Below are 15,424 nucleotides of genomic sequence, written 5' to 3' on the forward strand. Positions count from 1 at the left end.
GGTAAAGCTCATGAAAGTGGATGAAATCCTAAAATAATTTTTATAATTTCCTTCCTCCTGAATACACTTGGCTATAACATGTATCTCCAAACAAGATGAGCATTTTAATGGAGAACTTCACTATTTAGTGTATTTCCATAATTATATTTAGTTTTAATTATATTAAAAATTAGGGTTTAGCTGATAGCCACCATTACCAATTGCCAAAACCTCTTATTTCCACCTCCATATCATCTCTCAAATCACTTTTTCTCTTGATTTGCATTGCTCTATTATAGAGGGTTCCCTTACTGCTTCTCATTTGGACAATTAAGAGAGCCTCTAATAACCTCCTTGTTGTTGGTCTCACCTATTGTCTTCTCTCTGAACTCAAAATAATTCCATTCTTTTGCAAGATTAATGCGTCAAAATATAGCTTTGATAATGTCCTTGTTGTTTTCACAAATCTTTGAAATTTTCTCATTGTCTAGTACCTAATTTAACTGGATAATCAAGGTTCTCAGAAAATGTGGTCCTTACCTGTGATTTCCTTCTAGATTTCTGGCTTCATTTTATTGCACATTGTTAGTCTCTGAAACACTTATGAAATCATATGAGAACTTATGCATTCTGATTTATGATGCTATTCTAATTTTTACTTTTTATTGACTTTTGATTATTTACTCCCTCACATTATGGGCTTCTAGAAGTTGAAAAATTTTATTAAACTTCATATATATCAAGTGCCTATAATGGTGTCTTGTACCTATTAGCAAAATTTATATAATGGATGAATAAATCTAATTGTCTATTAATGGCTACATGTAAACATTAAGAGACATCAAATTGTTCTTATTAATTAATCAATTGAGTATGCCAGTTTTGATGTTCACAAGTCATGTCTCAATTAATATACAGGTATCTGCATATATATACAAATTTTTATTTATATCTTTTGTTTAGAAGTCCCTGGACTTCTAACCCTAATATACTCTAATCCTAAGAGGTCAACAACATTAACTATCTGAGTCCATATTTTATTGCCTAAACGATATGGAAGTAATGGAGAGATGGTTCAAGTTTTATTTTGAAGTAAATCAAGGAGAAAAGATAGATGAAGATATAGCACCAAATTATGCATTAGTTAGATGGAAGCAAACCATGATAAAAAATTTTAGGAAATGATGCATGATTTAGATATGTGAAAATCTAGACAAACCAGAATGATTTCCAAGAATACCTCTGAATACTCCTTCTGAGGGGATGCCACAGAATTTAATTTGCAGTGCTACCTGGATGAGACTTTCCAAAGTGTATATAAATATGCGGTGTTGCTTCACCACACTTTTAGTAAAGCTCTTCACATAGGTGTATCTCTAACTATGCTTTTAAGCCTCAAATTGTTACCACATAAATTTAGGAAGAAGTTTGACTGGGTATTTAGCACAATGGATAAGTCATGGAAATTCTTCTTATGTAAGAAGTGAACATTCAGTAGTTTTAAAAACATTAGAGGTTCTCAGTTAACACTATAGAAGAAGAGCTTAATTATAACAACTGCAATATTTTCTATGGAATATTATCACATATTTAAATGGAAGTATTTTATTTTTCTTTAGGTCAGCAGATTTACTACTGTATTTTTTTAAAGTAAATTTTATCTGGTTATTTACATAAGTAACATTGTTCCTTTTTACTTCAGAGGCATATGATCTAGTGAATACAAATATCTGATACACACAATCTTCAATCAGTGTCAATAATTCTTTATTAAAAGAATTACTGAGAACATACATTCTGGCTATGATTTTGTAAAAATTTGCCCATAAATATTTACTCTCTATGGGTTGAAACAGAACAGAAGGACTTTGGGTTTTTGGCAATGTAATGATTCTATGATTAAAATAATAAATAAAAATATTATTTATTGGACCACTACTGGATTTCAGGATTTTAAATAAATAATGTATAATTTCAAAAAAAAACCCTGCAAAGCAATAGTTACTGTTTTCATTTACTGATATTGAAACTGTGGCTCAATGGTTAAGTAATTCATCCAAGACCATATAGCTAGCAAGTGTTCAAATCAGGCTTTGAACTGATGTCTATCAGGCTGTTTATTTTGCTTTTAAGCTTGAATGCAGATTATGTTGATCAATGTGATGTTGATGTTTCTGAAGAGAGAGGCCCCCTGGCAGTAGATAAATTTGAAGACTTTACAACTTGTTTTAGGTACCAGTTCATTTCAGGCCAGGTGTTTTAGTCAGAATTCTCCAGAGAAATAGAACCAGTAGGATATACCTACTGGTGGCCATTCAAGTTGACACAAAATTAACCATTACACCAAGACATATAAATGCTCTGACAACTATCTAAAGTCATTTTCCTTGAAAACGTATAAGTTTTGATGGGATAAATAAGATGAAAAATAGATAATAAATGTATAATAAAAATAGTATATAAAGGTGAGGTGATTTGTGGTTGAACTAATTTACAATAAGGTGTAAATGACTGTTAGATTAAATTAAGATTGATTAAAATATTTCAAAAGAAATTTGCCTTTTAAAATTATTTACTAAGTCAGTGCTCTGAAATGTTGGATTTATAGAATTCTCTCTCTCCCATCTCTTTCACAGGAATAATGTCCTAACATTAACTGTCTATTTCTTTTTTGATAACATCTCTGGAGTTTGTATTCAATAATCCAAATTTAATTATTCAACTGGCTTCTGGATTTAAATACTTGTTGATGTAAACCTTCAGTGATTTTCAACTAATTTTCAATCATTCCAGTAAAATGATTTAAACAGAGAGCTATTTGAAACAGTAGAAATAAATCTATTTTAGAAATTAGTTTCATTATTAAAAGAATTGCAAACAATTATTTTGTCCCTGTAGTACCATGGTTCAAAGCATAGTGTTTTACGGCAGTATTTTTGCCTGCAAAAGACTTTAAAACCCTCTTGTAGACTGAAAATTTCTTTCTGTTGACCATGAGGAATATATATTCTACAGGGGATGGGTAATTCCTATTCATCATGTCTGATGAGAAAAGAAAGGTTCTTAGTATATTCAATGTATTACTTGGCTTGTCTAAACCAAGGATCGCATCTATAAATATTGCTGAAATATCTGGCTTGTTCATGTCCAAAAGCACTTTTAATTAGTATATTGCCTTTTCTGAAGGTGTTTTATAATCATGAAATCACACTTAACTCATTCTTGGTGGATGTGTTCTTGTCTTTTGGCCTCTGTCTCTTGTTGTTCAGCATGCAGTCTTGACCTTCAAAGCAGGCAGTAAGGACAACCAATTTTGAAGTTTCAATTCTAACATCAGGTTAGAACTTTTCTCTTAATTTCATTTCTGTGTCACTTAGAATAAAATCTACTACATACCAGTTGTTTCAAAACAGGTGTTTAAAATACTTTTTTAAGTTCAGGTTTATTTGTTTTTCCACCTGTGTCTGTTGGCTTTTAGTACTCCATAAATATGGTGACATACTATGACCTCATTTCTCTTCACTGGAAAACAACTTGAATCCACTTTTCAGCACTCACATGTCCTTTAAAAGCAATACTGAATCTTCCTTTAAGATAACACTAAAGTGTATTAAAAATAGTAGGAGGTAGAATGGTAGGAACCTCATGTCACTAGGATGGGAGAGGGGCCAAACCGAGATATATGAAAATACTTCTGTTTTAAAATTTAAATTATTTGCTTATGAAACATGTTTATTAAAGCACACATGAGAGACAGGGCATTGAATTTGATGTAAAATAGAAAAATGAGAAAAGGTCCATATTTGCATGTGGTTTTAGTAGAGTTTCTATAGAATAGAAACACATAGCTAATATATAAGACTGGATTTGAGCATTTCTGAAACTTAGATACACATAACCATCCATAAGAATTCAGGGGGAAAAGAAGGCTCTTTTGCTGATTTATTTAAGAAAGACTTTGCAGTTACATTAGACATACATCCACATTGTGACCCCAGCCTTTCCACTCCTAGATAAGTATCCAAGAGAAAATGAAAACTTGTGTTCCCACAAAACCATATACACTACTAGTTTCAACAGTTGTAATTATATCATCCAAATCTGAAATCCATACAGATTTCCATTAACAGAGAATGAGAGTGTCAAATCCTAACCATATTTCATTATATAAGATGAATAAGTTCTAGAAATCTGCTGTACAGCATTGTGCTTATACCTAGCAATACTGTGTTGTGCACTTAAAATTTTGTTAAGAGTGTAGATCTCAAGTTAAGTATTCTTACCACAATCAAAAATAAAATAAAATAAAGCAAAATAATGCTCAACATCACTAATTATTAGAGAAATGCAAGTCAAAATTACAATGATCTGTCACCTCACACCGGTCAGAAATGGTCATCATCAAAAAAATCTACAAAAAATAAATGCTGGAGAGAGTGTGGAAAAAAGGGAACCCTCTTGCACTGTTGGTGGGAGTGTAAATTGATACAGCCACTATGGAGAACAGTATGGAGTTTCCTTAAAAAACTAAAAATAGAACTACCATATGACCCAGCAATCCCACTACTGGGCATATACCCAGAGAAAACCATAATTCAAAAGGACACATGTACCCCAATGTTCATTGTAGCACTATTTACAATAGCCAGGACATGGAAACAACCTAAATGTCCATCAACAGATGAATGGATAGAGATATGGATGGACCTAGAGTCTGTCATACAGAGTGAAGTAAATCAGAAAGAGAAAAACAAATATTGTATATTTACGCTTATATGTGGAATCTAGAAAAATGGTACAGATGAACCTATTTGCAGGGTAGGAATAGACACGCAGATATAGAGAATGGTTGTGTGGACATGGAGGGTAAGGGAGGATGGGATGAATTGAGAGATTAGGTTTGGCATAAATACACTACAATGTGTAAAATAGCTAGCTAGTGGGAACCTGCTGTATAGCACAGGAAGCTCAGCTCTGTGCTCTGTGATGACCTAGATGGGTGGGATGTAGGGGAGAGGGAGATCCAAGAGGGAGGGGATATATGTATTCATATAGCTGACCCACTTCTTTGTACAGCAAAAACTAACACAACATTGTAAAGGAATTTTACTTCAAAAAAAATAAAATAAGATAAAATAAAATAAAATAAACCTTCTACTCATAGGAAAGAAGGTACTGAGTGAACTAATAAAATAAATAAGTACAATTAAAGGAACAAACTACTGGTAAACATGAACACATACATGAATGTCAAAATAATTATGTTGAGTGTTGAATTTAGAAACAAAGTATTATATTGATATAATACTTGATAACTTTATATAAACTTACAAAGTAATATGCTAACCAAAATGTAAATGGTTGTTTTCTAGGGCAGGCGGTAGATAAAAGGATAGAATAGAATGGGGATGACGGAGATGTTCTTTATTTCAGTTTAGCTTGTAGCTCCTACAGTGAACACAGCTGCCAAAACTCATTGAATTGTCTACTTTAGATAGATACAGTACATTGTATATACATTATTCCACAATAAACTTGATAAATGCTTAAAAAGATTTTGAATGTAAGAAAAGATTAAATCCTAATTATTCCTATTCAACAATCATTGCTATAGCTTCTCAGTACAGAAACAAATAAATATCTAACTAATGATAACACTGTACTTTTGATATTTCATGGTTGTTTGGTAGACAATTTATATTGAAAACAGGGATAATTTCTGTATTATCTAGTTTTTATTATATTACATATTGTATATTTGTAGCGTTCCCTGTGTCAACTATTAAATCATAATTAGGGGTCAATAAATATTATTGTTAATATCATTTTGTTCATACGTTTAAGATACCAGTTTTCTGTAACATTTCCTATATAACATTAAATAACAATGTCATAAGAACAAAGTGAATTATATATGTACCATGCAAAAAATGAGAGTGAAACCTAAATAGTAACTTGTACAACAAAATTTCATTGTGTATACAGTTCAATATAATATCTTAAAAATAATGTAACAGGTTAAAAATTCAACACAAAATATCAAGATCACATAAGACATTACAAGAAAGTAAAAATAAAGTGCATTTCTCAATTGTAACTCCATTGATAGAAAATTAAGAAGAAGTGGGTTAAATATTGAGCACAGAAGACTCAGTAGCTCAAAAATAACTCTTTTAATAGGATACACAAAAATAAATTTCTGAAGAAACAATTAAAGGCTTTTTATTAGAAAAAATTGTAACTGTGCTTTTAAGAGAAAGTTTAGGTTTGTGAATGATCTGGAGGTACAGATAACTATTCTTAATAAACTGGCAGACTCTCAGTATCTGACTCTAATGACTTTTATGGCCAATCTTACTCTAATAATTTTTATAATTGCTGTAGGATTATAAAGGGGGGGATGGGCTCCTACAAAGTGAGAGTCCTAACTGATTTTAGACAGGAACTTAAGCTCATGCCCTAAAATGATTAACCTTCTATCTTTGTAAGTTCAGCACATGCCCTTAATATTAAAGGATTTAATGGTGCATGTTGATGTAAGTTTCTAAAGGATAAAGAAATAATGTTACAAGGGTGAAATATTTAGTCTCACACTTACTCAATATTAAAAATACTCATTTTTACTCTCAGAATATAAATCTATAGTCTTATCTCTCTTTTCCCCTCCCTTATTGATTTGATTAATATGAAATACTTATTAAACAAAGCTCATATTAAATTACACCTACTCTTCTAGATCATTATACTTTCCAGGAGATGGCACTATAGCACTTTGTTTTATAGTCCAGATAACAAATCTATAAGCTAAAGGTTATTTTAGCTATGCATTATATAATATTGAGTGAATTAAAAATTCTGTTTGGTCCACTGTATTATGCTCAATTATTTGTCTTGCACATTGAGTTTGTTAGTTATTTCTCTAGGTCTTTATTAAAAGTATGAAGTGTCCTACTTCAAAATTATAATATATAATTTTAATGAATTATCTGGTTTACTTTACAGTTAAATTTAGGGAGTAATCTAACCTTATAAAGGAGTCTATAAAAATATTTATGAATCCAAATGTCATAGGTTACAATGTTTAATAACTAATAATAAACTGCAACAATGCCAGTGAAGATCAAATTCAACATGATTTAGATTTGGGATAATGTTGAGAGTACCTGAAATTCCATCCACTATTGTATAATTTTGATTGTTTTAGTACATAGATACATGTTTCCCTATGAAGAAATTTTGAGCTTTCACATCAGTAACATTTGAAATGAACCCTTTCAATGATTCAGTACTTACAAAGTACTATACAAAAAAAAAAAAAAGTACAACTTTTTTTTGCTATTTTAGCTTTTTTTTTCTTATTTCATTCTACTGTGTTCTCATGTGACCATATATAGGTATTTGCTTGTCAAAGTATCATCAAGGAGATCAAACACTTATTAGTAGAGTTCAGAGAAGTGTTCAATAAGTATAAGTTCTAGGTGCTGGTGGTATGATGATAAAAATCTTTGACCTTGAGGATTTCAAAGTCTTATATGAGGCAGGTGTGTGAACTTATATTAATCTGTTTATTTTTTGTGATGCTAATGATTGAAAAGGTGAAGGGCTTGTGCTTTTTAAGAAGTTGAAATGTATCTACAGAAACCTTTATGGGTCTCTATAAAAGAAATTATGGCAGTCAGGAAGAATAACCACCGTAACATACATCAAGAATCTTCATTAAAAAATAGGGCTTCCCTGGTGGCGCAGTAGTTAAGAACCCGCCTGCCAATGCAGGGGACATATGAATGCTCATCATATCCCATGACCCTAAAATATAGGAGAAGTCATATTTTTTCTCAGCTGGTAGTGGATAGATAGCCTGGCCAAAAAACGTATGATCCACATTACTTTGAACAATTCAAATTCATTCAATCGAACTGATCATGTCACATCCCTGCTTAAAACAAAACATCATAAAACAAACAACCAAAAATATATTGGATCCTTGTGAACTCCAGAATAAAATCTAAACTTTAAAAGATGGCACATAGGCACTTCCCTGGTGGCGCAGTGGTTAAGAATCCACCTGCCAGTGCATGGGACACATGTTTGAGCCCTGGTTCGGGAAAATCCCACATGCGCGGAGCAACTAAGCGTGTGCACCACAACTACTGAGCCTGTACTCTAGAGCCCGTGAGCCACAACTACTGAGCCCACGTGCCACAACTACTGAAGCCTGCATGCCTAGAGGCCGTGCTCTGCAACAAGAGAGGCCACCGCAATGAGAAGCCCATGCACCACAATGAAGAATAGCCCCCACTTGCTGCAACTAGAGAAAGCCCACATGCAGCAAGGAAGACCAAACACAGCCAATAAATAAGTGAATAAATTTATTGGAAAAAGAAAAGTCCTACTCTCCAGAAAATAAGACTCTGCCAGAGCTCAATTCTGACCATTACTCACAATTTGTAAAGGAGATTTCTTCACAGTCTGGCCCCCTAGAGTCTTCCTATCTCATGTAAAGGAGAGAAACAAAAATATATTTGGTAGGAGGGGTCTGGTCTTCAAGAATACAGATCATGAATGCTGGTGCCATAGAAGGGAGCTGAGTCTGGGGAAAATAAAAGCAGTACCTTTGTACAAACTTGTGAAGGTTACAACCTCAAGAGACAGGCCCAATAAAGACTGAGATTTAATCAGGCAACACCTGAATGCTTTTCTTCCCCCACAACGGAGCTCCAGCATAACAATAGGGGATTGAAGCTAAAAATGCTGCATGATGAAGACTCTAAGGAGAGTACATAGGGAAGACCTGTGTCAAGAGTGGAGACAAGAAGAAGGACACTACTGGAATTTGAAGCTCTAGAACCTATAGCTAAAATAAGCATTAAACATAGCACAACTTCCTGCTGGATTAATGTAAATTCTCACATTAAGAAAATGGTAACTTACACAAAAATAAACTCAAAATGGATTAAAGACCTAAATGTAAGGCCAGACACTATAAGACCCCTTAGAGGAAAACATAGGCAGAACACCTTATGACATAAATCACAGCAAGATCCTTTTTGACCCACCTCCTAGAGAAATGGAAATAAAAACAAAAGTAAACAAATGGGACCTAATGAAACTTAAAAGCTTTTGCACAGCAAAGGAAACCATAAACAAGACGAAAAGACAACCCTCAGAATGGGAGAAAATATTTGCAAATGAAGCAACTGACAAAGGATTAATCTCCAAAATTTACAAGCAGCTCATGCAGCTCAATATCAGAAAAACAACCCAATCCAAAAATGGGCAGAGGACCTAAATAGACATTTCTCTAAAGAAGACATACATATGGCCAAGAAGCACATGAAAAGCTGCTCAACATCACTAATCATTAGAGAAATGCAAATCAAAACTACAATGAGGTATCACTTCACAGCAGTCAGAATGGCCATCATCAAAAATCTACAAACAATAAATGCTGGAGAGGGTGTGGAGAAAAGGGAACCCTCTTGCACTGTTGGTGGGAATGTAAATTGATAAAGCCACTATGGAGGACAGTATGGACGTTCCTTAAAAAACTAAAAATAGAACTACCATATGACCCAGCAATCCCACTACTGGGCATATACCCTGAGAAAACCATAATTCAAAAAGAGTCATGTACCAAAATGTTCATTGCAGCTCTATTTACAATAGCCAGGACATGGAAGCAACCTAAGTGTCCATCAACAGATGAATGGATAAAGAAGATGTGGCTCATATATACAATGGAATATTACTCAGCCATAAAAAGAAATGAAATTGAGTTATTTGTAGTGAGGTGGGTGGACCTAGAGTCTGTCATACAGAGTGAAGTAAGTCAGAAAGAGGAAAACAAATACCATATGCTAACACATATATATGGAATCTAAAAAAAAAAAAAAAATGGTCATGAAGAACCTAGGGGCAAGATGGGAATAAAGACGCAGACCTACTAGAGAATGGACTCTTGAGGATATGGGGAGGGGCAAAGGTAAGCTGGGACAAAGTGAGAGAGTGGCATGGACATAATATACTACCAAATGTAAAATAGATAGCTAGTGGGAAGCAGCCGCATAGCACAGGGAGATCAGCTCAGTGCTTTGTGACCACCTAGAAGGGTGGGATAGGGAGGGTGGGAGGGATGGAGATGCAAGAAGGAAGAGATATGGGGATATGTGTATATGTATAATTGATTCACTTTATTATAAAGCAGAAACACACCATTGTATAGCAATTATGCTCCAATAACGATGTTAAAAAATAAAAAAAGAAAATGGTAACTGTGTGACGTGGTGATGTGTTAATTAACTTGATTGTGATAACCATTCCACAATGTATGTATATGTTAAATCATCACACTGTACACCTTTAAACTATTTTAGAAAAATATTTATTTATCTCTCTCCCTATTATTAATACCTATATAGCAGGTACAGCTTTCAATTAAAAAGTCATAACACAGGGAACTCTACCAATACTCTGTAATGCCCTATATGGGGAAAAAATCTTAAAAAGTGTGGATATATGTATATGTATAACTGATTCACTTTGCTGTATAGCAGAAACTAACACAACATTGTAAATCAACTATACTCCAATAAAAATTATTTTAAAGAGTCATGCCAGATGGCAAAGACATAAACAAAAAACCACTCTGAAGTCATGACAACCAGATATGAGAACCATGACACAAATGCTGGAATTATCAGGGAATTTAAAAAGCTATGGTTAACATGTTTAGGGTTCTAATGAAAAAAGTAGAGAACATGTAAAAGCAGATGGGCAGTGTAAGAAGAAATATGGATATTCGTATGAAGAATTAAAAAAACATTAGAAAGCAAAACTCTGTAGCAGAAAATAATGTCTTAGGTGTACTCATTAATAAGCCTGACATGGCTAAGAAAATAATTAGTGAATTTGAACAACACAGGTTAATGAAACATTCCAAACTGGAATGCAATGCAAAGAGAATTTATTGCTAGCAGACTTCACCTACAGTGTTAAAAGAAGTTCTGCAAGCATCGTGAAAATCATATAGGTCAGAAACTTCAATCTAATAAAGAAAGGAAAATCAGCAGGGAAGAAATAAATGAAGGTTAAAGAAAATACTGTTGAACAACACAGGTTAATGAAAAATTCCAAACTGGAATGCAGTGCAAAGAGAATTTATTGCTAGCAGACTTCACCTACAATGTTAAAAGAAGTTCTGCAAGCATTGTGAAAATTATATAGGTCAGAAACTTCAGCCTAATAAAGAAAGGAAAAGCATTAGAGAAGAAATAAATGAAGGTTAAAGAAAATACTTAATTTTTTCCATATTCTTAACTGATCTAAAACAGAATTATTTGTTTAAGCAATAAATTAACAGTGTACTAAATGATGCTTGCATATGGATATTTGAAATGAAAAACAGTAATAACATGAAAAAGGAATTTGAAATATTCTGTTAAAAGGTATCTGCATAAAACGTACACAGCAGTATTTGCAGCAGTATAATGCTATTGATACTTGAAAGATTAGTTATTGTAAGATCTAGGGCATCCACTAAAAATTAAGAAGAATTATTTATGGTCTGAGAAAGGAGATGCATTAATTTAACACAAAATAGTCCATTAAAATCAGAGAAGTCTGAAAAGGGGAAGAGAAAATAAAGGACAACAGGGAAGTGACCTCAGCAAGATGGAAGAACAGGAGTTTTCTCTGTTATCCCTCTACAGAACATTGATTTTGACAACCATTCATAGACAAGAATACTGTTCTGGGTGTCTGGGAGTCCTGCAGAGAAGTTCCAGCATGCTGTTAGAGCAAAAAATCTGAGAATACATGTATCGAGGAAGGTATGAAGAACAGTTTCATTTTACCCATTGTCATTCTTCCCTCAAGGCGGTACAGTTTAGTACCAAGAGACATAATTCCTTTTCTTTTTTCTATTCATTAATTTTTTATTCAAGTACAGTTGATTTACAATGTTGTGTTAGTTTCTGCTTTACAGCAAAGTGAATCAGTTATATTATACATATGCATATATCCATTCTTTTTTAGATTCTTTTCCATATAGGTCATTACAGAGTACTGAGTAGAGTCCCCTGTGCATTAAAATAGGTTCTTATTCGTTATCTATTTTATATATATAGTGTATATATGTCAAGCCCAATGTCCCAATTTATCCCTCCCCCCTGCCCCCTTGGTAACCATAAGTTTTTTTTCTACATCTGTGACTCTCTGTTTCATAAATAAGTTCATTTGTACTACTTTTTTTAGATTCCACATATAAGCAATACCATATGATATTTGTCTTTCTCTGATTTCACTCAGTATGACAATCTCTAGGTCCATCCATGGCACTGCAGATGGCATTATTTCATTCTTTTTTATGGCTGAGTAATATTTCAACCCGTAATTTCTCCCACTGGAGTAAGTGAGAGTGTACTGAGTACCCGACTTCCCCAGCTATGGGTTGCTACCCATGAGGCCTACTTCTTCCTCATTCCACCCAGAATATGGAAATTATTGGCACAGCTGAGAGATAGGGAGATACTGGGAACAGAGAAGGGAAATGGGAAATTGCAGCTCTCAGAAATCAGAATTCAACAAAGGGCCAAGGATCCTATATATTGCTTCTTGGACTCCATCAGCAAGTCTGACCAAGGGCTGCTTGGAATGCCATACCTTTGGACCCCCAAGTGGCCCACAGTAACACCCAACTCTCTGAACACCTCAACTGCACCCCTGTGGCTGGTACCCTGCATGCAAGCTCATGGATAGTGACTGTGAGCCCTTAGATATGGCTCATAATTAAGCATGTACAAAAATAAAATCAACTCTGTGGCATTGGGAGAAGGTACAGAAATTTGAGTGTTTCAGGGCACCACCTTAGTGCAACAAAATGGAGGCTCTTAGGACACTGTCTGGATTTGCAGGATTGAGAGAAGGCATGCATATTTAATTCCCCTTCCCCCAAGTGGGAACAAGAAACATAGATTGAAAAGGTCTCAGAGAGCTTCAGAAGCTAAATTTGGGCTGACTGGTGAAGATATTTCTCTCCTGAAGCCAGTCAGTAAAGCCTGGTGAAGGAGACTCACTCCTTATTTAAATGTGAAGACAGCAACACAAGACTTAAAAGAAATGAAAAATCAAGAAAACATGATGTGACCAAAGGAAGACAATATTTTTCCAATACCCAGTTCCAAAGAAATGAAGATCTGACAAAGAATTGAAAATAATTGTTTTAGGAAAGCTCAGAAAGCTACCAGAGAAAACAGATAAGACAACACAATAAAATCAGCTAAATAATACATGAAAAAAATAAGTTTAACAGAGAGATAGAAATCATAAAACAGAACCAAACAGGAATTTTGGAGCTGAAGAATACAATAAATATGATTTTAAATGCAATAAAGAGACTCAATCACTGAGTTGATCAAGTAGAAGAAAAAATCTGTGAACTTGAAGACAGGTCATTTGAAATTGTTCAGTCAGAGAAGGTAAAAAATGAACAAAAAGAAATGAAGAAAGCCTATGGGATTGATGGAACACCATAAAGACAGCTAACATTTGCATTATGGGAGACCCCAAAGGAGAAGGGTGAGAGAAAGGAGCAGAAAACTTATTTAAAGGAATAATGGCTGAACACTTACCATATCTGGGAGGATATAGAAATTCAGATACATGACTATCAAAAATACCCAAACTGGTTGAACTCAAAGAAGACTTCACCAAGGCACAGTATAATCAAGCTGTCAAAAATCAAAGATAGACTTTCTAAAGCAACAAGAGTAAAAAAGGCTTAAAAGGGAGCCCACATAAGTCTGTCAGTATATTTCATAGCAGATGCATTGCAGGCCAAGAGAGTATAGATTGATATATTCAGTGTGCTGAGAGAAAGAAAACGTATTACCCAGCAAAGTTGTCCTTCAGAAGTGAAGGAGAGATAGACTTTCCCAGATAAAAAAAAGACCTAGCTCATCACCACTAGGCCTACTGTACAAGAAATACTAAAGGAAGTTAATCAAGCTGATACAGAATGATGTTAATTAGTAACATGAAAGCACATGAAAGTATAAAACTCACTGGTAAAGGTAAGCATATTGTCAAATTCAGAACACTTTAATACTGTAATGGTGTTTTTAAACCACTTTTAACTAATATAAAGGTGAAAAAACAAAAGTATTAAAAATAACTATAGCCATAATAATTTATTAGTGGATACATTTACAAAGATATGTAAATTGTGGCAGCAAACTCAAACTGTGGGAGACAGAAGTAAAAGTGTGGGGGGTTTGTATATGAAGGAAGTTAAAATTTTATCACCTTAAAATACACTGTTATAACTATAAGGTGTTTTATGTAAACCTCATAGTAACAACAAAGCAAAAATGTAAAGTTGATACATAAAAGATAAAGAGAAGGGATATAAACATATCACTACAGAAAGTCATCAAATCTCAAAGGAATACAGAAAAAGAGGAAAAAAGGAAAAAAAGGAACTACAAAACAGACAAAAGTCAACAAAAATGACAATATTAAGTCCTTATGTATTAATAATTTAACTTTAAACATAAATGAATTAAATTCTCCAATTGAAAATTACAGAGTGGCTGGATGGATTTTAAAAAAATGTGAAACAAAAAAAACAAGATCCATCTTTAAGCTGCCTACAAGAGACTCAGTTCAGCTTTAAGGACAGACATAGGCTGGAAGTGGAAGATTAGAAAAAGATATTCCATGCAAATGGAAACCAAAAGACATCTGGAGTGGCTATACTTATAGCAGACAAAATAGACTTTAAGTCCTAAAATCTCGTAAAAACAGAGAAGGTCATTTAATGACAAAGGGGTCAATTCATCAAGAAGATATAACAATTGCAAATACATATACACCCAATATCAGAGCACAAAGCTATATAAAGCAAATATTAAAAGACCTGAAGGGAGAAATAGACAGCAATACAATAATAATAGGGGACCTCAGTACCCCAGTATCAACAATGGCTAACTCACGCAGAGAGAAAACGAATCAGGAAATATTAGACTTGAACTATATTTTACACCAAATGGACCTAACAAACATACAGAACATTCTCTTCAACATGCATTCTTCTCAGATATACACAGAGCATTCTCCAGAATAGATCATATGTTAGGTCACAAAAGTTTTAATAAATTTAGAGATGGAAATCATATCAAGTATCTTTTCTTTTTTTTTTTATAACATCTTTATTGGAGTATAATTGCTTTACCAACATCAGTACTCCAACATGTTGCTTTACCAACATCTTAACTCCAACATTTATTTCCACATCTTTATTGGAGTATAATTGCTTTACAATGGTGTGTTAGTTTCTACTTTATAATAAAGTGAATCAGCTATACATATACATATATCCCCATATCTCCTCCCTCTTGCGTCTCCCTTCCACCCTCCCTATCCCGCCGCTCTAAGTGGTCACAAAGCA

This window comes from Stenella coeruleoalba (genome assembly GCF_951394435.1).
Source record: "Stenella coeruleoalba genome assembly, chromosome: 9".
Taxonomy (NCBI): domain Eukaryota; kingdom Metazoa; phylum Chordata; class Mammalia; order Artiodactyla; family Delphinidae; genus Stenella; species Stenella coeruleoalba.